The 26821-nt window shown below is 50.9% G+C and overlaps 1 pseudogene; it reads right to left on the bottom strand.

Annotated features, from left to right (window-relative positions):
- Positions 1 to 20229, bottom strand: part of LOC129785679 (hydrocephalus-inducing protein homolog) — a 67717-nt pseudogene extending 47488 nt beyond the window's left edge.
- Positions 20230 to 26821: the final 6592 nt, after the last annotated feature.

Here is a 26821-nt window from a genome sequence, read left to right as displayed (position 1 = left end):
TTTAGATTTAACAAGAGCAATTATGATTTGTCGCCAGGTAAACAGCTCTCAGCTGACAGACACATAATTCAGTCCTTTAATGCTCAGGGAAAAGTCAGATGCAACATGTTTCTGCACAACAGCAGCTGGGCTTTGCGGCTCTTGTACAGCCTCACTTAGAAAGCAAAAGTTATTGGATTTAGTGCTTTGCTGGTGGTCAATTTGTCACCTTAAAAATATTTTCTGCAGAGTTTTACAGTGATTGGGGAGTGCAGCCCACAGAAATAATGAGAAAAAATGGAGCCATGCGCAAGCTGAGCTTCGCTCATGGAAGCAGCGACAGCTGATGAAATTGCTGGAGTTCCTGCTCATTAAGGAGACACTGATGCAATTGGGGGCCTGACCTGCTCCCATCACGACTAGCAAGAACATCGCCAGTGACTAATGGGGAAGCATTGGGCCCGCAATGTTCACGTGCTGGACCTGAGGCTTTTGAGAGGGAGGAGGAAAGCCAAGGCGCCGCCAGCCTCAGAACCGGGCTGCTCTACATGGCCCTGCACCTGCGCTGGGGGTTGTGCCTGGTTATACTGGGCAGGGCTCTGCTGGTGCTTGGCGGGGATCACTGCCTGCTGTGGGAAAGGCACAGAAAAATTCCCCCCCACCTCTTTTAGTTTGTTGTTTTTACCAGAAACATTGCCAGAACAGAAAAGCTGCCGGTTAAGGGCCACACTTCAGCACTACCTCCCATCCCATGCCCTTCCTACTCCATCCCCATGTCTGCATACCCCTGCCCTCAGATAGCTGGGATGGGAATGACACTCCTGAGGATGACTTCAGGGGATGCCCGAGAAAGTAGATACCTTCACATCTTCAAATTACCAGAGAAGAGGATCCCACCGAGGTCAGGACTCATTCTCAGGACTGAGAAACAGAGCACAAGTCAGACACCGCACCTCCTGCCTCCCACCCCACGCTGTACCCGCAGGACAACTTGGTTCCTGCTGTAGCAGGAGCTTGGTATCCCTCACGTAGACCTGCTTCTCCAAGACCCAGAGGGATGTAAGGTCCATGCTTCACCTGAACTCTGAACTTCAGTCCACATCACTAAGCTGTTCCCTGCAGCCTACAGATAAGAGATGCTAAGGAAACGTCCCTGACACACTAATAGCCACACGGAAACCACTGCCAACAGATGAAACTGGCAGGCTAAACTTTGGCCTTTTAGCCATTAATTGTGAGCTGTTCTTTACGGTAATTCTTGTCCTGTTAGATCTACCCTTGTAATGAATAACTACCGCTCCTGACAAAACAGGAAAGATAAGGTTTGGAGGTTTATTAATAGCTCTTCTTCTGACATGCTTTTCAACTACGTCCATTTGTACGTTTGCTTTGTTGTACAACATCTAAACTTTCACAGGTCCAGATCTCCCAACGGTGCCTTGCAATCCCCAGCTTGTATAAACTCATCTAGCCGCACCAATCTGAGGGAGACCTTCCCAGCAGAACCTGCTGAGATCTTGCCCGTAATTGCCCTTCAGAAAGGGAACAACACCAGATTAGTAAGCAATTTCATTGTGATCTGCCTTGGCGTTTACATCTTGCTTGCTTTCACCAGGCATCAGCTCCCCAAGCTGGGCAAAAGTTAAATCCCATGAGGATACCACGGGCAAAATACTCCTGACAATTTAGCAACCAACTGACAAGTGAACAACGCTGACAGTTCTGTGGCTCAGCTTTCGCGACTACCGCGCTGCCTTTCCTCCTGGAACCATACGTTTAGTCAGTGCAGCGTGCAACGAGGCTGCAACATACTTCGTCCCATGGTATGTTTCTCTTCTACAACCAAAACCCCTTTACTCCTCTGGTGCCTTAATTTGCATTATAAAATCATCTGAGTTTGTGAGAATTGATTTCATTAAAAGCTGCCTCCAACCCCAAGACCGACAGTAAAATTACTGGTGATTGAATTGCCCCCTCTGTCAACTAAGACCTATTGCAGGAAAAAAACCCCAAAGATCACTTAATCTTGGCATACGTAATGTTTTGGTAATGGTATAAAAGCCAAAGTCGAGCACTGTAACCACTCCAGTAAACACAGTCTGTTAGGTCAAAGCATCCAAGACTCCATCTCCATACTGAAAAAATCCTGCACAGAGCCAGCATCTCACAAGCTCTCTCTTTCCCTCTTTCCCTGCACGTAGGCTCTGTTGTCACATCCCTGTACATCCCATGGTAACTCTCCAGCCCCACACCTCCATGTAGTATAATGGGTACTGCAGGGAGGGATGCAAGGCGGCTCCTGGCACTGTGCCATGTAGGATCATTTCCTGAGCTTCCAGAGCTTGATGGGACATTCCTAAATGGACCTTCTCAGACAGATCCTCTCTAACCCATAGCACAGCATAGCACAGTGTAACGTCAGGAAAAGGCAGTGCTGCACTGAGATCTGCTTCCAGGCACCATTTTCAACTGAAATGTACTGGAATGACATTTATCTCCATGAATGCCGTGGAGAAGAAACTCACTAACCAGCCTTAACAATGAGAACGGCAGGAAAAGACTTTCTATATTTATACTATTATTATTTTTTTTATTACTACACTATGCAGTGAACAGCTGGGTATGGGCATGCAGGGGGAGGACAGGCACAGAGCCAAGCTGCATAATGGGGAGTGCTTTGGTGTCAGGGTTCCCACACACACACACACACACACACCCTTTACGAAAGAGGAGTCAAAACGTGTCCATGTTTTCTGGTAGATACCATGGCAAGGGAGAGTTCTGAACAAGCAACAGCAGAAGGATGCTGAATTGGCTCCGTGGATTCATTTGAGAGCTCTGCCGTGGAGTAAAATACACCACACGAGTCCTTAGATAAAGTTGTAAGAGGCAAGGAATGTCCTTATGAAGTGACCCGCTGCAAGAGCAGAGCTCGCAGTACTGACCGAGAGGAAAGGTTAGCATTGGAGATGGGCTGAAAAATGCACTGAAGGTGAAAGCTGGTAGGTTACGCTTGATGCCAAGGGAATTTTGAGAAAGGAGGCAGAGAGAAGTGATACGAGCGGCGCACTGGACTAGGAAACTGTGGCGCCTGCAGCTGCCTTGCAAAGGGGCAAGAGCCTGAATTCGCCCAGGCCAGAAGACAGAAGTTGCAGCAACTAAGAAGTCTCAGTTGTGCAGAGAGAGAATGAAGGACACAGAGGCCAGCTGATGGTCCACAAACTTTGATCTCTCATTCCCTTCTACTCCACTAAGCCTCCTCCCCCTCTCACGTGCACGCATGCTTACACATAGCGGCACACAAAACTATTATGTGATATTGATGTTGGCTTTAACACAACACTACATCCGTACTCAGCAAAAGTTAAGCACACACTAAAGCTGCTTCAGTTCTCCACTAAATAGGAAGAGACTAAAACAGTCCTGAATGTAAGTCTGTAAGGCTGGCACTCCTACCACCTATGCCATAACTCTTAAATACTGCGTCTCGTATCTACACATTAAGCTCTCCAGGACAGGAAACACCACGCATTAATGTCCAAAGCACAGGTTTAAGTGTTTGTGATGCTGAACAATCATTACGGGAGTCATTCAAAAGAATGCAATGACATTAAACTAAAAACTTCCCCTGTCGTTAATAATGATGCAGCCTTGGTCACAGCCTCTAACGCAGGGAAATTAATCCCCTGACATGAGGAGGAAAACGGTCTCTCCCGCGAAAGCCTCTGTAAGTAGAGTTGTTCAAAGACAATTAACAGCTAATGACCTACTCGCCTGTGGAGCAGTGTATTGGTGAGACTCTCCAGCCAACTTGTCATGCCAGCTGGGAGGCCAGTTCTTTTCTGCTGGGGCTGCTGGAGCCACTGAGCTCACCTGGGACCTCGGGGCAGGCACCTGAGCAACTTCTCACAGCACAAGCAGCAGGGAACCCACTGTCACCCAGCGCAGTCCCCAGCACTGGCTGGAGAAACCACTCCTGGCACACCATGGCCTCATCGCACAGGGAGAACGTGGTTGTTCTGCTCCCAGGCTGCAAGGGGACGTGGTGACCTGGTCAAGAGTGGGGAGCACTCGGATTTTGAGTGGAGGATACAAGCTTGGGGGAGTACAGTCGAGATACTGGAGGGCTGGGCTGCTATTCAGGGGACACAGCAGAACCGCATGCAGCCGAGGGATGGAAAATGCAAAAACCTGTATTTGGGATGGAAGAATCCCTGGCAGTGCAGGCTGGTGGGCACGAAAGCCTTTCTACAGAAGAGGAGCTTAGGGGCTGGAGCACAGCACATACAGGGAGATGCTGGGATAAATGGCTTTGCACAGCCTTGAGAAGGAAAGACGAAGGCTGGTATCACTTGGTCTTACTTTTCGTGTTGAGTGCACACCTGATCAAACTTTGACACTGGTCTTGCTCTGAGCACTGTGTTTGCTCACATGATCTCCAGAGGTCTCTTCCAAAGTTATTCTAGGATTTTATCTTCTCCAGCAGCCCAATTCCGTTTCACATGTTCCCCGAATTTCTCATATTATTTCTTATACATCTGTGCATATATATAGGCAGATGGTAGACACACAGGCATTAGAGGAACTCAACCTTTAAGAAAGTTCCCAATGAGGAATTCGTTATGACATTTCGCTGAACACTTAAAGCAAAAAAAAAAAAAAGAGCAGAAAGACAGGAACCTCAGAGTATTTAAAAAAGAAATCTGAATGAAAGTGGGGGCGACCTAATTAGAATAAAATGCTGCTTATATTCAAAGATCATCAGTTTGAAATTTCAGACTGGCTTTCAAAAGTTCATAACGAAATGGAAGAGATGACTGATGCCTTTGGCTGACATGGGAAATCTTACCAGCTTTTGATCTCCACGCACACGCAATCCAGTTATTCAGAATTGTACTTTCTTGTGTAGTTTGAAATAAAGCTTTCGTAACGCTTCCCATCCCTTTGTTGCAAATCAGGACTGAAACATTCAATTGGTGAAGTTCAGCATAAAATCCATATCAAGCAGGATTCAACGTACGCCATATCACGCGATAGAACAGTTGGCAAGGACATTGCCAAGAGATGCTACACACGACTGGGTACTTGTTTTGGTGGTGACAAGTAGATCTGGAAATCCCAGAGGGAAGCTGTACAGGGATTTACAAGTTCCTGCCTATGTATTTCCACAGTGAAAAGAAGCAGCCTGCTTGAACAGCATCCTGGAAGCCTGCTTCAACAGCCTTGCCAGGCTTTGGTAGAAGCCTCTTGGACCTTCGCATTTCCCAGGAGAAAGAGCAAAGAGCCTTCTCTTGACCCCTGTTTTCCTGGGGAAGAAACCGAAGCAACTCAGGTGCACTAAGGCAGACGGCACGTCTTTGCTGCATTCTGGACCTCAGCTCCTACACCAAAACCTCTGGGACCAAGCAACACGGAGCTAACTACCAGCCAGCTGAAGTGGTTTCCTTGCAGGTGCAGTTTCCAAAACGCATTACCCTCTCCAGTTCAGCAAACTGGAAAACCAGTGACTGTCTTCTCAGACCAAGAGGAACAGTACAGGCTGTCCACGACACAGCACACATCAGGCGCTTGACCAGGAGACTGCCGAAATGCCACGTGCTTGTGGCCTCCCAGGGAATGGGTATATTGGGTCAATAGGGCCACATAACCACTTCAGAAGGTACTGAAGATCAAGGGGGTTGCTGGTAGCTACTACAGCATGCTAGAGCACTTTCCAGGAGATCTGAGAGAGACAAAGCTCTAGAAAAGGCTCCCAACCCACGCACCAGGCATTTGCTGCACCTTTTGCCTGTGCGCCCATCGGCATTCTGCTTTGGGGCTAAAGTGCAGGTTTGAAGCCGCTGCCAGCTCATCTCCACTTAAGAGCTCATTCTAATGAAGAATAGTGGATCCCAGGGACCAGATCAAACCTACTGGAAAACCAGGTTCTGGACCCCACAGGGTTTTTGTCAGGGTCTCAATACCAGTTGCTTTGATCTATCATCTCTGATTGCACTTGCTACTATAGACAAACTGCTGGTAAAGCTGATGATAAATTCTTAAATGTCTCTTCCACCAGCTCAGAGCTTGCCCATTTCTTAACACTGCCTTTGGTCTTCAGGAACTGAGCTCCTAGAGCTGTCGTCTGCCACGCAGGATCTTACACAGCCCGAGGGCAGTCCAGCTGCCTTCCTACATTTGCTCGTTCAATCTAACAGAATCAGTCTTGCACGACTGTGCACTGAAGACACCGTTGCACTATAAAACTCCACTCTGCAGCTTGCAGAGTTTTAGCAGAGGCTGCGCCATGCTTCAAACACTATAATCAACAGCAAACCCCACGTGCCCTGCCCATTTCCAGCCACGGCAGCAGTACAGCAGCTCACACGCTCTGGCTCCTTTTTGTCGCTGTTTACCAACTGTATTATCACACAACAGTGTTTTGCACAAAAAGAGATGAGCTCCCTACCTCTGAGGGCTGATGCAGTAGCGGGCCGCCCCGTTACCGATGTTGCGAACCAGCAGTGTTTTCTGGGTGCTGTACTTGACTGGACAGGCTGAGAAGTTCACCTGGTCGGGGAAGGCCAGGATAGCTCGGGCACCTATAGCTCGGAGAGGCACAACAAACTTCTCCCCTTTCTGTGATGCAGATGAGCTCGTGGAAATAATCCTGCGGGGAAAGAAACAATCTCAGCACAATGCTTTTAGTACTTTCCCCACGGCAGAAGGAAAACTGCTGTTTTCTATGGCTGTAGCAGTATCATTCAGTAACGCAACAGTACTTTTTACCTTCATGAGCTTTCATTCCAGTAGCATGACTTGCACAGGGTCGTTAACTTGCAAAGGAGAAACAACCCCATTGATTCACCTGCTTTTGCAGCAAGCTGGCAGCACCACAATTATCTGATGCTTTGATTCCGAGACACCAGAACAGTCTCTTCATGCAAGGGATCACAGCACTAACGCAACCTGCTTCGATCGCCACTGCAGACTATTGGAAGCACCACTGAGAACCCAGCTGTGCCACAGCACTAACTCCAGTGCCAGCAACGCGGCGACCTCGTTGAAGCTTGGCAGGGGATGCTCAGGTACACTTTCAAAAGGACTTCACCACATGCATAGTCAACGGTCAGTCTTCGGTGAAATACTTCACAAGCTGGACACGGTAATTGCGGCAGCGTCAGGGCAGTGCAGGGTACGGCTGTATTTCCTGCCCCTTCTCACAGCGTTATAGGGCCAAGGCTGGGGACACGCACCCTTCAAAAGCCACCTGATCCATCTCCCCACACCAGAGCTGGCTCAGCTCCAGACCCAAACTGTTTTTGCGAGAGGTTTCACAAGTACCTAAAAGCGCTAACAGTTGCACCCCTGCCCTCAGCAGCCTATGCCACCTCTGCGCTAGAATTAAAGGGTGTTAGTTCTTCCTGTGTCTGAACTCCGTTTCCCTTTACATCTCACCCAGCCTCAGGGGGCACAGGAGACAGCTCTGGCTGATGCCGTAATCACACCCCTCTGTAAGGTCTGTTCTAGAGGAGTAAGTGACGGCGTGCCTGGTTAGCACACCCACCCCAGGCAGGCGGCATCGGGAGCTGCACACGGGGGACACTCAGACACCCCACCAGAGCAAAGCCGGCTGTGCAGTCCCAGCCACTGCCTTCTGCAGAACAGAGCCAGGCAATCCCCCCCGCGCCCCGGCTGTCTGGCGTTTAGCAGCAGGAAGGCAAATCAAATTACCAAAACCATGTTACTGTAGAGATGAGCAGAGCAGTCTCCAGATGTATGGCGTGGCATCGCTGCGCTGGAACTATCACCTTGCCCCCACTGAAATCAGTGGTAAATCTGCTGCCATAGGGCCAGGAGCCATTACCCCCAGCAGCGCTCTTATGGATGAGCTGATAAAAACTCTGCTTCTCGTCACTCACTGGCTGCCCTGATTTTTTCCTCAGTGCTTTTAATTAAAATTTGATATTTTTATCACTGTTGAAGCAGCAAGCGCTTTAGGATTTTAATGATTTAGGAATTGCATACAGCAGCAAACTCCCTTCAGCAGAACCGATCCAGCCTCCGCCACAGCTGGGATTTCCTGCTCCTGTCCCCATCCCCTCCTGGAAGGGCCCTAAGGCAGCCAGCCCAGGCACAGACACGCACCTATTGCTCTAACGCAAGCGCTGACAGCCAGCGCCTCACCCACCACCCAGCACCTCGCCTACCACCTGCTCAGCTGGGGTTTAAGCTTGTCAATACAGATGCTGCCCCATCCAAGACAAAAAGAATAATCTCCTTTTCTAGACATCTCAAATATTCACCCTAGAAACTGCAGAAGGGCTTTTGCTTTTCCTATTTGGAAGGTAAAATACTAGGAAGGGAACTGCAGCAAGCAACCTGCATGATTTAATACCGCATTTCAGGAAAGCGTTTCATCTTCAGCAAGTCGTTCTGAGTTAGCAATTTTGTACTCAATCTTGCAGCCTAAGCCCTCTAAAATAAAAGCTATGGGCAGCCCATATGAATTTAAAGCACCTATTATCTGGCTACTTCACGTCCTGCACTGTTTCGATCCTCAGAAACTCATTAGCAAATGAAGAATGTTATTTGCTTTTGTTGTTGTTGTTCTTTTGGCCACACTACTGTAACAAAGGCATTGCAAAGCCAATTGAAAGCTACCTGCCTTATTAAGTCTTGGCATGCCATATTTACTCAGCTCCCTCTTCCAGGTGCCAGGTAGGCAGAGGAGGATGCAAGTTCAGATCAGCAGGAGGATAAAGAAAAAAGGAACTTCAACAACTGGAGCTACTTGGAGCAAGTAAAAGGAAGTAATTGTCAAGGTGTTGTCATTGCTAAGGAGCAAATGGATCAACAGCAATGCAATTAAGAGCCCAAGAAATAAATCCCCCCCAAAAGCAAGCACAGGCAGCCTTCCCAGCTCCGTTGCTGGTGAGGGGCGCTGGGACCACCTGCACAGCAATGCACAAGGGATTTCTCCAGGGACCTGAGGGCAAGGCTAAAGCAACAAGGATTTGGTTTCACAGAGACAACCACGACCTTGAGAGAGAAAGATGCCTCTCGCCATTCATGCAGATGCACATTATGCTCCAAGCCCCCTCTCCAGGGACACCGTGGGACATGGCATCCCGTGCAAGGCTTGACTCAGCACTTCAGAGCGGGCTGACCCTTCAGCCACGCTCTACCACCCCACCAACGTGGGACCTTGCACCAGGCTGAATGCAGCGCCAGCCCAAACAGGGGGAAACCCAAGGCAAGAGGGGTGCTAGGCAGAAGCTGGCTGTTTGTGCCACTGTGAACCCATGGTCCCTTAAGCTTTTGAAAGCTGAATTGCCCTCCCTTGGGGGCAACAGGTTGCAAAGCCTCTACTTCAGCACTGCCTCGTGTTACCAGGGCACTAACCCTGCTACGCACTTGCTTGCAGCCTAGGGGCACAGTTGAGACCAGTTCAAAATGTTGTTCTGCTTCGCAACTGCAAACCCTTAGCAGACTGTTTAAGACCAGGTTTCTAAATAAACGTGCCTGGATGACAGAGGGGTTGCATCCCATCTATGCTTTAAAGTTTGCTGTGTTTAGACACAGCTTCAGGCTATAGGTTTTCATGAAAACACGACTTCATCCTGCATACAACTCCCCTCTCAGTTTCACGGAAGGTACAGACAGTTGTACGATGGCTCCCCTTCTCGTGCTCCCCTGTGACAAGCAGTAAATTACAGGCTCTGGCCTTCCAGGTATCACCACTGGCGTCTGAACTGGCACCCACTGAGACTGAAGCAGCTGCTCGTCTTGGGTGTTGTTTCAGGCTCTTTGTAAACTCAGGCTAACAGTAATTACTGTCGCAGCAATATCAAGCCTAACTGCCCAGAACCCCAAACTCAGATGTCAGTTTCCCTGCATAACCTATCCCAAATGCTTCACTGAATTCCTTGCAGCAGCCAACCTGCAAAGAAAAGATCCTTGTAGCATGAGGTAACACAGCAAGCCAAGCAGGGAAAGCTCCCGCTGAAACCCTGATATAAAAAAAGGCTGGAAAATAAGGGCCGTGACAACAGAGGAGAGACCAGAGGATGAAGATCCGTTCGCAGCAGAGGGGGTGCCCCTGCGCCTGCCCCCCTCAGCCGCCGGTTCGCAGGAGTCTTTGAAATGAGTCACTTGGCTTCAGGTTCCTGTGGCGCCGCGCCATTTGCCTTGGTCTTCTGCCCCTTTCCTCCTCACAAGAGTCATCTTAAAAGTATTCTTGGAATAGCTTCTGTGCACAACAAAACATCTAGCAGGGCTGGGCTGAATTTTAAAGGACTTCATTTCAGTCATGCAATAACTCACCGTCCTGTCATATTTCAGAGTAATCAATGTGCATTAATTCAGTCTCCACTGAGCATCAGCAATGAATTTCACAAACCTCACAGACTGAACTTGCACTGCCTGAAAACAGTGCACTGCTACAGTGAAAAGAGCAAGAGGACAACACAGAATAAGCTCTGCTATGTTTTTATGTGCTTCTTGCTTCCTTCTTCCTTTACAATAAACTACTAATAAGCCTGAAGGACGCACAAATGGAAGTATTTCTGTCTGTTGTTTATCTGCCGGTCAGTGCCACAATGGTTTCCAGTTCAGCAGAGGCCGTCAGACCATGACGCAAGAACACATGGGAACAGGGGCTGGCACGAGAACACCCACGCTGTACAATGGAGCCATAAAACAGAAACGTGCAAATCAGAAGCAGCAAGAGTAACAAACTGGAAATGTTGCCCAGCAGAAAAATTAGCAGTTCATTTATAACACAAGTGCCAATAAACCAAGAGGCGGGTCGGCTATTCCTTTTCTGACAGTCTGACCACGTGGCACATTCCCAAATGACTGCGAGACAGTAGGAAACTGCTCATTTTCCAAGAAAGGGCTACGTGGCATTTCAGCCACTAACAACTCACATGGCCCTATTACTTAGGGCTGAGGCACAATTTTACTCCTTTCAATCAGGAGTGACTTCACTGAAGTCAGACTTACTCCAGGGAAGAACAGATTCAAAGCAAGAGAATGACACAAACCGGCTCCTCATCAGGAAGACCCAGACCCCACTTCACTGGGTTACCCACAGTCCCTGTGGATCATGCAGTATCAGAGATGTAGGAGTTATTCAAAGGCAGCACTCCTGAGCCTTCCACAACTAACACACAGATACTCTGCAGGCAAGCAACTGCAAGCCCAACACAGGTGGCTTTACAGAACCATCTCCCAAAGCCTGCCTCTTGGCTAAGGGCTTTTCAAGGTGCTCTGCACATCCTGACCATGCTACTGATGCATTTCTAGCTGAGCGACAGCACTCCGGCACTTTCCTGACTCACACTCCATCAAGTACGAGACAAAAAGTTCGATTTATACAACATTCTGGTTCTGCTGTAGAGTCCCCATGTGCTCCTCACCAAGCCGCCCACATCCCTCTCCCAATGCCCTGCAAGGAGCACAAAACCCAGGTCGGCAGAAACCGCCAGGGTGTCGCTCGAGCTGTGCAGAGGACCTCGCTGGCACAGCTCCCTAATGCCACACACTCACCAGTTCAAGGGCAAGACAAGGGACAAAGTACTGGACATGAGTGTTCCTGGGAGTTACCTCACCCTACTTCTATTTGGGGTGATGTTCATGTGTTGCTCTGCTGCTTCTCTGTAGTTGAAGAGCAGCTCTTTGCCCTTCATGGGAACCGATTTACTTCCATCCCAAAAATGAATGCTCATGAATACTAGTCAATCACATTTTAAAGGAAGCAGTGTCCCCTGCAAAGCCTACCTCGGTGGGATTAAGCTCTTATGTCACTTGGGCAGTATGGAGAACTGCCCTAAGCCAACATCATTTTAACCTTCCATACGAATGACGTAAAACAATTTCTCAGTCCCTCCGCAAAGCAACAGATCATTTCACAAGCATGGGGAGCCAGGCACCACAGGGCATTTCCTCTCTAGTTTGCTACAGCCATGCTGTTTGAGGATAGGACAGGGTGTTCAACTACATCTAAGCAGCAAACGGAAGATGAGAGAACAGCTGTGCCCAAAGAGAGCCTGCACCTCTGGCCTGGCACAGAAACACCAGCTGGCTCAGAGCGACCCCCTCACCTTGCATCACCCACAAAGTCACGCAAAGAACTGTGCCAAGAGGCAGCAGAGTGCTGGTGTAAAGAGTCAGCCTGTCTGTCTGTGTTCCCCTGCAGGGCTTCCTCCCTTCCATGCCAGGTACTAAACCCTTTTGCGTTAACAAGCCTCCAGGTAACACCGCCGCCCCTTCACATCACGGCACAGTGCCAGACTGCCAGGGCCACAGCACCGATGTTCCAACCTCCGAGCAAAAGCACGGCACACGGGGCAGGGAATAGGTGCCAGCTGACACAGCAACCACAGCCCCATGCACGCAGGCACAGCCACACCAGCGTGACTGCCCAAAGGCTCCAGGCTAACACTCTGCCTGCAGATGCTACCTGCCCCTTCACTCCTGTGTGCGCTCCAGATGCCTCAGTCCTCTGCAGCACACCAGCCTCCTGCTGGTTAAAGACATCTGGAGCTCAGCGTGCCTGGGCCAGGCTGGCTCCCTGCCACGAGCACAGCGCATCTTCTCCCCTAGAATCACAGCTGGAGCACAGGCGGGCAAGTATCCTCAGGGGCAGCACAGCGGCAAGGCTGGAACACAGAGGGTATGAAAAAGCATCACCTTCGCTCCAGCCCAGGGTGAGGCAGGGAACTGGTTGCCAGACGGGAAAGGGGAAAGCTCTCTGGATCTAGCCATTCCCCTAGCGTTTTCCATCATAATGAAGCCCCTAACATCGAGTAGAGAGGTGCGATGGCTAAACACCTTATCAGCACCCCTCCCTGCCATTTCCCTACTGTCCCACGTGCGCCTTCCCCTGAAAACGCCCAGGAAAGCACAGGGAGGGAACGCACAGCTCGTCAGTCCCTGCTGCGGTGGCATCGCATGGTGCTGCCAGCCAGGATGTGACCAGCTGCAGGCTGCCTGACCGCAGCCTAGAGCAAACCTCGCAGCACGGCATGGGCTATGACCGGTGTGCAAGAAAAGTGCCGGCTTCAGACAGAACGTTCCGCCGTCTCACTACTGCGGCCAACACGATATGCATTCAAGAAGCAACTCCAGTTTTCAAAGGTGGTGGTCCTCACTCTGATCAGGCTCAGCTTTGGGTCCTCCAAACAACAGGTTTGTATTTATGCAAACAGGCTTTTGTATTTATAATTATCAGAGCAAACCCGTAATTATGCAGCAATAGTCAGATACTAGAAACCAACACCATGAGAGGCCACCCCACCACACAGTGCACTCTTATCCCTGAAGCCAACAGACATGGCATTAAACGTTCCAGCACCAAAGGATAATCACAGTCTGAAGCATAGAAGAGCCTCCAGCCTATGACAGCATCATCTTCACCACAGGAAAAGTTTCCCCCAGCTGCAGATCCAGTGCAATGCCACCGAAACCAGGACAGTGCCTCAAAACCCACAGCAGATGCCCTGTTCTGAACCCAGCCCCGCAGGTTCACCTCCCACTGAAGGCACACACCTCTCGGGACCTCCAGTCTCACCTTGTTCTCATCAGGGGAGAAAACGATGCGGAAAGTCGCAAGCATGCCAGGCAGTACCTTGCGGCACACAGCATGGTGGCTGATCAGCTTGAAATAAGGTGAGCTCTCCAAGATGACCTTCACCAGCCCAGGAACCTGCAGAAAAGAGAGGAAAGTATGATCTTGCAGCTTGTGGAAACAGGGGGAGAAGAGGCCTGGTGATACCACCTTCACAAAGCACTTTTAGCTCTGGAGGTACATACACGTAACACATAAGAGTGAACATTAATCCCTTCTGCCTGGGCAAAACAGCTCGAGGCCAGAGGCAGCAGGGCGATGAAGGAAGGGCCAAGCAGGGAAGACACCAGCAGCACGGCGGTATAATATCTGAATCAAGTCACCCGTGTATTCAATAAGCCCAGAGAATCTGCTGGCTTCTGCCCGTACACATCCAGGCAGACATGCCCCTAGAAGGGGCATGTATTATCTGAACGCCAAACAGTACGTGTTAATCCTGGCGGAAGGAAGAAATTCACTTTAACGTGCTGGGTTTGAGCGGGGCAGTCAAGCTGCGGTGCTACAGTCATGTAGGCAGACCAGCAAGAGGGGACCACAGATACTGTGGCCTTACTGGGAATAAAAGCAGCAAATGAAGAGCAAAAGGAGGAAACACAGGAAGACAAAGAGACAACCCCAGAAACAGAGAGATGGCTGGGAAAAACCAAAGGGAGCTGGAAAGAAGCAAGGGAGAAGCACAATATGCTACAAGGAAAGGCTGATGCAGAGGATGAGAGCCAGCAACCTGGCCAAGTGATGGAAAGCCAGGCGACCCCCCAGGCTGTGCCTATCAACTAGGGGCTTCAAAGGCATTTTCTGCCCCGAGATACATGACTGGCACTGCCTGGCGGTGGTTTCATTATTAAAAGCCAACCTCTGCTCTCCGGAGGCTCCTGCTGCCTGTGACTGTAGCCAGGCAGCTGCCAGCGCGGGCAAGCCAGATCCCTGGGGACCCCTGCCCACCCCCAGCAGTCCCTGCAGGCACCCTGCTGCACGGTTCTGCCCTCTGGGGCACCACCAGCACACAGACAGCACACAGGCATTTCCCTAGCACACAGAGAGCAACCCCTGAGCGCCAAATCTCAAAGTCTGAAGCAGGTGATTTGGACTGGTGGGCAGCTTCACGGATCAACAACAACCCCACATGAGGCTTGGAAAAAATGGAGGCTCACTCTGCACCACCCACCCGAGCCTGGTAACCCGTGGCCAAGGCAGTCCTGAACTCTCCAAACGCCCTTGGAACCCAGCAATGTCCTGGGGCGGCGAGTTCCAGGAGCCAACTTCACAGTGCAGACAAGCATTTTGGTCACCATGTCCCTTAGAAGGGGAGCACGTGTGGCTCAGACCTTCAGCAAAAGCCACCCAGAACATCTGAGGGTGCTGAGGAACAGCCTGAAAATAGAAAAGCAATTTTACAACACAGGTAAGAGCAGGAAGTATATAGTACAGCACTTCTGTAGTTGCATGATTACAGAGCCTCTATGCGGAATACATTTTGCTGTCAGCTGGATTTTTATGGGGCAGACAACTTCAGGCTACCATGCAGTGTAACTCAGTATGATTCAGGGGAATGTGGGAAACTGGCACGAAAAACTTGAGACGGAGCACAACGTTGCTTTTCTCCAGGACATCGCCAAAAGCCAACCAATTTAGAATATAACACCCTCGCAGGATTATCCTCTCTGTCTTTCTGTATTTAAAACATACCAAAGATTTTCCTGGAGCTTATCTTACTTTTACACCCATGCTCTCCAGTGGTTGAGCTCTAACTAGCTTCAAAACTACACTGTTTTGGGAAAAAAACCACAGTTCACACATTGCCTCCCCCTTCACAGGGCACGTAAATCCCAAGGTGCAGCTTTACACAGTACAAGTTTATTATCATTTACTGGGAATGGCAGAAATGTTAATGCAGATGATCTTTTCCACTTGAGGAAGCATGAATAGAGCAAATTAACTGTTTGCCTGTTGGCTGGTACTTGGCAAAGATAAACATTTTGAAGTGCTGCATGGATAATGGAGCAGGTGAAGCCAAAGACTCAGTGGGAATGAAGCAGAGAGTAGGAAGAGAGAAAGTGAGGACTGAGGCACATTTTAATCAGGGACGAGGATACCTACAGCAAAGACTGCCCAAAATTCAGCGCAGATCACACCAGTGGCATCCCCCGGGTGCAGGCACACATGCTGCATCTTATCAATGTTCCCAAGTTAAATGCCAGACCAGGAATGGTGCAGTACTCTCCCGGAATAACTGAGGGAGCACACCCGCATCCTTCCTTGCCAAAGGGTCTTCCATTTTCACCCACATCCCTGTCACAACCTGTTATCTCAGGAGATACTTGGACTTGCTGTTCTTCCACCTGCAGTATGCCTCGACAGCTTTTTTTTGTTGTCCACCTGTTTGCCCTCCCCAACAGGGAAATTTGGAAAGGAGGCGAATTCACCGTCTCTTGTGCACACTTCCATCTTCCCATCCCACCCTGCCCTCACGCATACCCCTTCCTCTTCATTACAGAAGAGTATCCTTAATTACACCCCTCTTTCTGACCTGTCTCTACTGCCCGTGCACTTACTGCTACGTATCAAGAGAAACCCCTGCGTGTATGAAAGTGCGCAGGGAGAGAACACCGAGCTCAGCTCCTTTCCTCCCTCCTGCCTTTTCCCACCAGCTTGCCCTTGGCACATGCCTCATTCCAGCAAACGTTTCCCCAGCTGAAGTTCAAAAGGTCCCAATTTCCCTCCTGACAGTGGAACAAAACTGCTGACATTTTTCAACTTTTCCATTCTCAACTTTCTTGGGAAGTCTCAAAATGATCGTTTTTTTCAAGTAAAGGTGGAGACCTTTGAGGGCACTTTACTCCAAACAGGCCGTGGCTCTCCAAAGGGGAAGCAGAGCATCACGTTGTCTCAGGAAAACCTGAGCAGAACCCAATTAAGCTTAGCAGGAGCCTGAAGGGGCACCTAAAGGCCTCCCGCTGCTGCTGCTAAATCAGCCTGCTTCCACTGCTGTTTCAAAACACCTTTCCTGAAGCGCTGTTACCACTAATTATAACTTACTCCAGCATAAAGTGGAGAAGACCCCACCCCGAGCTCTGACAGCCCGTTCAGCTCTCTGTGCAGCTCACCCAGAGGCAGAGGGGCCCTGTGGAAACTGAGATTAACCACGGAGCCACCAGGACGCGGTGCACACTCGAGGGAAAGCACGAGGGCAGGGAAGAACTGTACAGCCCCCAACATTCCCACCCGTGCAGGGCTTCCACGGGGAAAGGTGCTGACCAGAAAAGCTCCTTTCAGCTAGGTACCACCAACACACAGCCAAAACCAGGGGGAGAAACCTCAGCATGGCAAGATTTCCACCGTCTTGCAAAATAAAGGCGGTGAGACGTTTTATTCTGGATGCGCTGTGCTGCAGCAGGCGACTGGCTGTGCTGTGCACCGCACGGATGACACTGCTCTCCAGTTCCAGCACAGGGTTAAACTTCCACATCCCAGCACTTACCTTGTCCACGTTCCTCAGAATCAGTGGCACTTCATAGACCTCATCGGGGACGTAGCTCTGAAATACCACCTCTGATGGGAAAGGCCGGAACAAGCTCTGTTCCAGGGCAACTGCCGAGAACTGGAGATGCAAAAGAGAGCAGAGAGTTTCAGCCGCGGGGAGAAAGACTCATCGGTGAGAGAATACAACACTGGCCTCCAGCGAAGGACAGTCCCTTGGTGAGTACGCCTGCCCAGCTCACGCTAGGGGAACAGAAGCTCACCCACCTGTGTTCTGAGCAGATCAAAAGTTTCTGGGCCACACTAGAGCAGGCTCAAGCGAGCAGCTCTTTTGGCAGGTATTTCTCCAGGTCGCCTTCTCCAACAGGCAAGGCAGCACTTACCTCCGGCAGAGCCCTGGGCTAACACGGTCACACAGCTCCAGAGCACTCACTGCAAGAGCTGTAAGCACTCGTGGAGCAAGGGAAAGCCAAGAATTTACAGGAGACCCCATGGGAAACAACTTGGGGATCATCTTTACTTTGAGACACAGAGACCGAGCCCAACACATCCTCAAATCTCTTTTTTGACACACAGCCCAGAAACCAGGAAGAAGAGAAGACAGGCCAGAAAGGAACACCGCCGTTAAGAAAGCGACAGATGAGGTGGTAAGTTCCAGGTACTTTCCCAGCATCACTGGGCAATCTGAGTAAAGCTGGACTTGGCATCTCCTTTTCCCACGAGCTTTAAATGGATGCTTCATTATATTCTATTATTGCCATTTTCTTTAATACCACTACAGAAGCAGGTCTGAAAACATACAGAAACAGCAAATGCTTACAGCGCCGAGGCGTTACTTTGAGAAAACTCCTCCCTGCTCTGCCTCCCCCCTTCCAGCTGAACTCTTCACACTCACAAGACACAGGCACGTCTCCTGCTTCTCCACAGGAGTCAGGGTCGTGCTGAAGCCAGCGGCCACAGCACACGGCCAGTTCTGTGTGCGCTCGTCCGAGGCGTTCCCAACCTCACGCGCTGTCTAGGGCAATCCTTAACCAATTTGCTACAGGTCTCTCGCTGGCAGTTTTCCACTCAACAGCCTACCTCAGTCATCTACCCCTTTGGAACGTGTGTTATACTAAGCAGATCTGTAAGAAAAGCAGCTTTAAACACACGTGTAAATAAACACTGATCCAGATAAAGCACACCCACTCCCCTCTGCCCAGGGCCATTCCCCTGTGTACCCGGCAGCCTGAAAAATCTAACACCCTGTACGGGTCCCACTCGTTGTTCCAACCCAAAGCATTCATGCAATTGCTTTAGCTACACCTTGAGTAGTTACCGTAGGCCCTCAGCCCTCAAAGGCCAACGCTGCCACCACTGAGGGCATCCTATGACCCCAAGTGTTCGACAGAGACTACACCAAACCAAGGGCTGGCTATTTCAGCAGGAAGGTGGGAAATTGCAAGCTTGCATCCTTGTGGCCCGCCCCAGCCTTCCCCCAGTATCATGCTTTAGCCGCAGTAGCTCATCTCCAGCAAAAGCCACCAACTTCAACAGAGGTTGTTTATATGGGCTTAGCGCAGGTCAGGACTTCAACATCTCACTGGGGAAAAATGTTTTACCTTTCCCCCAGCAGAAGGAACTCCACACCGGCAGCAGTCTGAAACAACAACAGGACTTAGTCACCAAGGCATTTAGATAAGCTGGAGGCAAGCCTGTCACAAGCACGCGCTCTCTTCAAACGTCACATCAAACAGCAAGGAAAAGGGCAAGAAAAGGCTACCTTACGATGGGAGGCTTCGCTCATGTCTAGAATCTGGATAATCTGGGGTCGCCGCATCTCCCGAGTGCTGGCCAGCCTCTGCTTGGTGGTAAGAGACATCTCCTTCAGGAGGGCAGAGGGAGTCAGCTGAAATGCAAAACACCAGCAAGAGCTACAGAACTGCCTTTATTCAGAAAGGCTTTTCTTCTTCAAGAGCCACCGATGAATGATTTGTGATCATAGCCGCTAGGATAGTCCTGGAAGTCCCATAACTACCTGTTGAAATATTTACCATTAGTAAATTAATGATAGAGAGTGCAATACACATGCTCCAAACAAGTAGCTTTGTCCCGTTAGCTTCTCCTTCATGATTTGATGTGACATGTTGGGGGTTTTGCTCTTCGGGCATTTGTTTCCTTTCCAGTTTGGCCGGAGTGAGCCAGTGACCTTTGAAAAAGGTTGGGAGGAGTTACCAGAAATCCCTTAACTCCACCCTTGCACAACGCTCACAACCACCACACATGTGGAGATGTCACTGCTGGGTGAGTCAGGAAAGCAGAAAATCAGTGTTGTGCCAAGACTGAGGTGGAGAGGAATGGCTCCAAGTTTTAGTTATCTCTTTTGAATTAGCACTTGTTTTCTCTGTTTGGGCCTCCGAGACCCCTCCACAGAAGTATGCAAAGGTATCTCCTCGACAGAGCTTCAGCACCAGGTCATCTTCAGCCAAGTGAGCTCTGGTCAGCAAAGGGCTGTCTGAGGATGGGGAGGAGGAATTGCCCTGACTCCGCTGCTGTCTGCAGCGCTGGATCTGTGCTCCACACGGGATACGGGACAGAACAACTGTTTTGGAACCTGTTCCATCTGGGACCAGCCATACCTCTCGAAACCTTCAAGCAGAGTTTGAGCAGCCCACCACGTGCCCAGCTGCCTGGAGGGCAGGTATGGTCAGAGCAGCGCTGGCAAGCATCCCGAGGTGACAAAACGTTACTGCCCACACAAAGGGGGCGGAGAGAAGCACACGCTCACGCTTCAGCTATTCCGGTGCAATGCCCGGCACGTTCATTTAAATGGCTCCAGTGGCACATCCAGACACAACTCTGGACCTCCCCTGAAGCAGCACACAGTCCATCCCCTACCGCACCATGGTCACCACCTCCGACAGAAGCATGGCAGCAGAGAGACGGGGAGGTGGTGTCCAGCTTCACAGTGCTGCCAGACAACAGGAGGGGCAGGTAGAGGAAGGACGCGGGGGCAGTTTCCAGCCTTACACAGCTCCTACCTGGCCGCAGCAGGTACTTACAGTTGCAGGCTTCTCTGTCCCTCTGGCTAGCTTCGGCTTACGAGGCACTACCACTTGGCTCGGGAATCTACCAGCCATCCTGGAGGACCCCGTGAACCAGCGGGGCTTTCCAGTGGCCATGCCTCAGTTGACCTGCAAGGAACAGCAACGGGACTTGGAAAACCCAGCATCCCCTTCCATGGCAGACCCAAAGGAGACAGCTGTGTCTCCGGGCTGTGGCTCCTTCATAACTGGAGAGCAGCCGGCATCCCCACCCTGTTTCATAACTAGACCATATTTCAGTGGCAGAGTTAAGACTGATAGAAGTAAAAGCCCAGAACAAACACTCCAAAACAGCCTTTTGCTGTGGGCGCAGTCCCACAAGCCACAAACACACGTCAAAGACTGCTGCCACTTCTCATCTTCTCCCCCTCTTCCATGTATTTTGGAACTATTTGCTGGAATTATTATCCACATCTCTATTAATACCCAAACTGTCCTTTATTACTCTTTAAAAGTTTTTTGGTGGGAACAATGTCACTTCACTGCTTCATTTTGCAAAAACAGCTGACCCGATGTGACTTTGTGCCTGACCCTACTAAGTGCTCAGACTATTATGAACAACCTTACACCCAGGGATCGCTGCTGCCCCAAGCATCAAAATCAGACTGCTCTCCTACTTTGCAAACCAAACGCCCATCCTTTGTGCAAGGAGCTTGGTGATGTTTTTAACTAAGGGACCATAGAGTTCAACACTCTGATTAACAACTATGGTTTCTCAAAGCTAATTTGGTTAGGTTACAAAACTTATCCAGCAAATATGACTCCTTCCAGGCATGAAATTACCATGCCCAAGAGCCTTTCTCCATGGAGAATGAGGGCCTTATTTTTTTCACTTACTAACACCCAAACTCTAGGCTCCCTACAGGCATGAAAAGCTGTAGCAGCAGAAATAAAAGCATGAAACCATTAAAGTCGCATGAGCAATTAGCTCAAATAGAAATACAACAGATGTGACAGCTTGGCCACTTCAGGCTATCCTAATGGCAGTTCCTCTCAAGCATCCTTATCCTGCAGGCAGCGTGGCTTAACAGGTCCATGGGCCATCCTTCTTCTATCACCAGCCTGCTGACAACCTCCCCATCTGTCTCTCAAAAAGTGGGTGTGCAAGAAAGGGAAAGAAAACACCCCCAGAAAGTGGGTCTCAAGCACCGACAAAAGTCAAAGGTGAGTATGTACAGCATTTACTAAGCACTACTTTGGACGAGAAATCGTTTCCCCTCCCTTTCTGGCTAACTGGACCAAGGAACAGATGGATGTCCCCACCTCTTTTTTTTTCTGGGACTTGAAAGACCAGTGGCCTCAAACCCAGCTCTACCCTAAAATTATTTTACATCCGGACAATAAGTAAAAAATCACAGATCCTACCCCCTCCTGCTTCCTCCTGTTCCACATCGTTTTTCTTCATGTGGACTTGCTGTACACAGCTAGACACCATTCTATGCAAAGACCACCATTCCCTTCCCCTCAAGTTTGACCCACATCCTGCAAACGAGGCAATACTTTCAGCTCATTACTCCCGAAACAGCTACAGCATTGCGCATGTTCACGGTACCAGGCCCTTCATAGTTTCAGGGAACAACAGGGTTGCCATTTCCTTTTGTCCTTGCCGGGAACATGAGAGAACAGCACGGTCCTACGGACACAAGGGCATGCTGCAGCTGGAGCTCGGATTGAAAGCCAGAAATAACTATTCGTTAAGAGAGAAATCTAATGGGGATGATACAACACTAATCTGGGTATCAGTGCTTTATTACTGGGTCTTGAGAGTAACTGGATTATTTGTTTCAATTTTCTAACTATAATTTCACTTCACTTGAAACTAATCCTGCTCATCATGCCCACACCAGTTATTTCCAGAGGGCTTCCAGTCTGCATGCCCCCATACCAGTCCAGCAGCTTCCCCTACCCTCTAGCCCCAGAGTTAGGCACTTCCACAGCCCCACTTCCCTGGAGCCTGCAGGGACCAGCCTCCTGCATTAGGAGGAAAGCAGCAGAACTAAGAAAGCAGCCACATTCTCCTGCGGGGGCAGGACAAAACAGCAACCGCAACACAGCCCACCTCCAGCCACCACCCCTGGCTGCTGCACGGGGAGCTCCATCTTCCCACCTCAGAGAGCCCTTCACCCCCCCCAGAAATTAAGGACAGACTGCAACTGCCCCTCTGCTCCAGGCTCAGGGCACAGACGCCTCGGGCACCTCGACTGTGGGTTCAGAGCATGAACGCCCCAACCCTGGGCAGGGGAACCAGCTGCGCCAGGACACAACAGCTACCATCACCTCAGAAAAGCAATGAGGAAATATACCCGGGGCTGGGGTACAATTCCTGACGTGTCTCAGGAAACCCACATGTGCCAGAGCAGGGTGCCAAGCTCCAGCCCCCTCCCCCACGCTCCCTTTACTCCAGTACCTACTATTACGTACTGCTCTGCTTTTGTGCTGTGCCTCACATGGCTGCCAGGGCAGGGTGAGAAGCAGCAAGAGAATTCCTGCCTGGCACCTTCTCCAGGGGAGCAGCGCTGCACTTTGCCAAGGCGAGGTTTTTTGGCTCTGCATGATTTCAAATGTGAGGGGTCTGTTTTCTCACCACAGAAAGCAGGGAGCAGAAATATTGTGCTGTACCTCACATGGCTGCCAGAGCACGGTGAGAAACAGCAAAACAATTCCTTCCTAGCATCTTCTCCAGGGGAGCAGCGCTGCGCTTTCCCAAGGTGATTTTTTTGTTCTGTGAATGATTCCAAGTATGAGAGGTCAAATTTCTCAGAACAGAATGCATGGAGCTGAACTTTTGTGCTGTTCCTCTCATGGCTGCCAGGGCACGGTGGGAAACAGCAAGAGAATTCCTACCTGGGATCTTCTCACCATGTCCTTGCAGCCACGTCAGGCACAGCAGAAAAGTTCGGCACCCTTCTCTCTGTGGTGAGAAACTGGACGCCTTTACATTGGCAATCATGCAGGGCCCCAAAGAGTCACCTTGGCAAAGTGCTGCACTGTCCCCCTGGAGAAGGTGCCAGGCAGGAATTCTCTTGCTGCTTCTCACCCTGCCCTGGCAGCCATGTGAGGCACAGCACTAAAGTTCTGCTCCCTGCTTTGCGTGGTGATAAAATTGACCCCAAAATTTTGCACTCATGCAGAACCAGAGCTGACCTTGACATAAGTGCAGCACTGTTCCCCCCTGGAGAAGGTGCCAGGGAGGAATTCTCTTGCTGCTTCTCACCCTGCCCTGGCAGCCATGTGAGGCACAGCACAAAAGTTCTGCTCCCTGCTTCCTGTGGTGAGCAAAACTGACCCTTCAAAGCTGCAACCGTTAAGAGCCCAAAAAAGGCACCTTGGGAAAGTGCAGCACTCCTCCCATAAAGAAGGTACCAGGACAAAATTTTCTTGCTGTTCTCACCCTGCCCTGGCAGCCATGCGAGGCACAGCACAAAAGTTCTGCTCCCTGCTTTCTGTGGTGAGAAAATGGAACCAAAGTTTGTGCACTCCTGTAGAGCCAAAAGAAAAAAATATATCTTGGGAAAGTGCAGCACTGCCCCCCTGGAGAAGGTGCCAGGCAGGAATTCTCTTGCTGCTTCTCGCCCTGCCCTGGCAGCCATGTGAGGCACAGCACAAAAGTTCTGCTCCCTGCTTCCTGTGGTGAGAAAACTGACCTCTTTTCAGTGGCAATCATGCACAGAAAAAAAATAATCACCTTAAAGCGCAGCGCTGCTTACCTGGAGAAGATGCCAGGCAGGAATTCTCTTGCTGCTTCTCACCCTGCCCTGGCAGCCATGTGAGGCACAGCACAAAAGTTCTGATCTCTGCTTTCTGTGGTGATAAAATTGATCCTTCAGAATTGCAATGGTTAAAAGCCCAAAAAATCACCTTGGGAAAGTACAGCACTCCTCCCATAAAGAAGGTACCAGGAAAAAATTCTCTTGCTGTTCTCTACCCTGCACTTGCAGCCATGTGAGGAACAGCACAAAAGTTCTTCTCCCTGCTTTCTGTGATGAGGAAATGGACCCAAAGTTTTTGCACTCATGCAGAGCCAAAAGAAAAAATATATCTTGGGAAAGTGCAGCAGTGCTCCCCTGGAGAAGGTGCCAGGCAGGAATTCTCTTGCTGCTTCTCACCCTGCCTGGGCAGCCATGTGAGGCACAGCACAAAAGTTCTGCTCCCGGCTTTCAGTGGTAAGAAATTTGACCCAAGCATTTTGCACTCATGCAGAACCAGAGCTCACCTCAGCAAAGTGCAGCACGGCTCCCTGGAGAAGGTGCCAGGCAGGAATTCTCTTGCTGCTTCTCACCGTGCCCGCGCAGCCATGTGAGTCACAGCAGAAAAGTGCTGCTCCCTGCTTTCTGTGGTGAGAACATTGACCCTTCAGAGTTGCAGTTGTTAAGAGCCAATAAAAATCATCTTGGGAAAGTGCAGCCCTGCCCCCCTGGAGAACATGCCAGAAAGGAATTCTCTTGCTGCTTCTCACCCTGCCCGGGCAGCCATGTGAGTCAGCACTAAAGTTCTGCTCCCTGCTTTCTGTGGTGAGAAAATTGACCAAAACCTTCTGCACTCATGCAGAACCAGGGCTCACCTTGTGAAAGTGCAGCACGGCTCCCCTGGAGAAGGTGCCAGGAAGGAATTATCTTGCTGCTTCTCACCCTGCCCTGGCAGCCATGTGAGGCACAGCACAAAAGTGCTGCTCCCTGCTTTCTAAAGTCAGCAAAATTGACTGTCCACAGTTGCACTGATGTAGAGATAAGACTTTCTTACTCAAAAGCAAAACCCAGGAAACCACGTACCCCTGGGAACCCCCTTGTCCTTCCGTGTGGCTGGTGACTTCCCATGGCTCTTCCACAAGGCAGGACAGATAACCACGAATTTGGAAGCCCACGTTAGTTCAAGTACACTTAGTCCTCTGACAGTCACTACTTATGGGCCAGCGGTCCTCTCACCCCTCCACAGATCTGCCTGTTAGTCCTCTAGCAGTCATTCCCCATGGAGGGACCACAAGTCCTCCACATCTACCTACCAACTCACCAGAAATGAGTCAGACCACGCCAGAAGTGACACTGCCTGACCTGCAGGAGATCTATTAGACCAGTAACGATGGTTTCAAGACAGAAAAAACACCACCATCCACCAGCACAGCAGAAAAACAACCAGAAGAAACTTCGTACACAAACCAAAGGCACCCATCCGTACTGTACAAAGGAAAAAAAAGCTGAAAAAGGCACTCTCCACAAAAAAAACCACCACACAGATCACAAGATAAGATAAAAATGCCATAACCCCAGGAACGCAGGGCCAACAAACACAGATTCTGTCCATAACAATAACACACTTTGACACTAACTCGCTTGACCTCTGGCATACCATAACCTTGTTGCCGCCAAACCCCAGCACACTGTAGCCCTAAGGCAACACAAAATGGAACACAAAGTCCCTGGAGATCTCCGCCAGGGCTTTCAGGTGCTCCCTGACCTCAAGTATCACAACCTTCAAGAGAGAACAAGATGGAGGCACCAGGACAACACCGCCATGCGTCTTCACACCCTGGAAAAGGGCCTGAGATAAACGCTCCTGGGCAGAGAGGCTGAGGCACTCGGAGGCTTTGAGCCAGCCCTCCACCACCACAGGGCTTCAGCTCATCATTTCTGTGTCAGAGCCACCAGGCAGGTGGCCCCATCCTCCCTGAGAGACCGCTCAGGGCACCTGTACCCAGCTCCAGGGGGCTGGACACACAGCCTCGGATCCATGGGGGGAGGGGTGCTTTAATCCTGGGAGCAGGATTTCTGACAGTGCCCCTGAGGAGGAAAGCCTCCTCAGGCCTGGAAGCCTGAGAGACATCCCTGCGCTGCTCCACATGTCACCAAAAGCAGGGGCTGAGGAAGGCTGCTTTGGGGCCCGTCGAGGGAACCAGCTCCCCTGGGCTGCTCTGCGGCCACCGGCTGCCGTTGCTGTCGCGCGGGTCTCAGTGCTGCTCTGCAGTCGGCCGTCACCTCCCCGCGGGACACTCCCCAGCGCAGCACACGTCTGCACTGGCTCTCCCTGGGGACAAAGATCACAAGCGAGGGATGGGCTTGGCTTTGCCCCCAGTCCCAGGCTGCCCCCAGAGAGACCTGCCACCCCCGCCCCAGCTGTGCGATGTGGGCACCACGTACAGCTGCAGCTGTGGGTCAGGGCAGCTGTGGGCAGGGGGCAGGCCCCGTGGCGGTGCCCCCGGCGCTGGCAGCAGGCAGAGCTGGGGAGAGCGAGGGGCAGCCCAGGGCAGCCGGCAGCCGGCGGCGGGGCCCGGCAGGGTGCAGCACCCTCAGCAATGCCCGGCTCCTTGCGCCTCGGCCCCAGGGCTGCAGCGCAGGGCTGGCCCCAGCCGGGGCTGGGCTGGGAACAGCCAGGCAGGGCCCCTGGCACCCCGGCACGCACCTGCTCCCTGCGTGGGGCGGCCTGGTCCTTTGCAATCGACCCCGTGGCACCCAGAGAAGAGCCCTGCCCTGGGCCTGAGCCATCGCTGCAGGGATGAGGCCTTCCTCGGCGTCCGTCCCTCAAATCCCTCCCTCCGGCCCCCACGGTCCGTCCCTAAAACACTTCCCCTCGCCCCCGGTCCCTGCTGGCCCTGAAGGCTGGCCACAGCACTTGGTTTCAAGCCTGAGCTGGTCATGTCATGGCTGTTCTGGAATGTGGTACAGTGAAAGGAGAGACT

This window comes from Falco peregrinus, chromosome 14 (genome assembly GCF_023634155.1).
Source record: "Falco peregrinus isolate bFalPer1 chromosome 14, bFalPer1.pri, whole genome shotgun sequence".
NCBI lineage: Eukaryota > Metazoa > Chordata > Aves > Falconiformes > Falconidae > Falco > Falco peregrinus.
The sequence above is the reverse complement of the archived record's forward strand: the minus strand, read 5'-3'. Positions and strand labels throughout refer to the sequence as shown.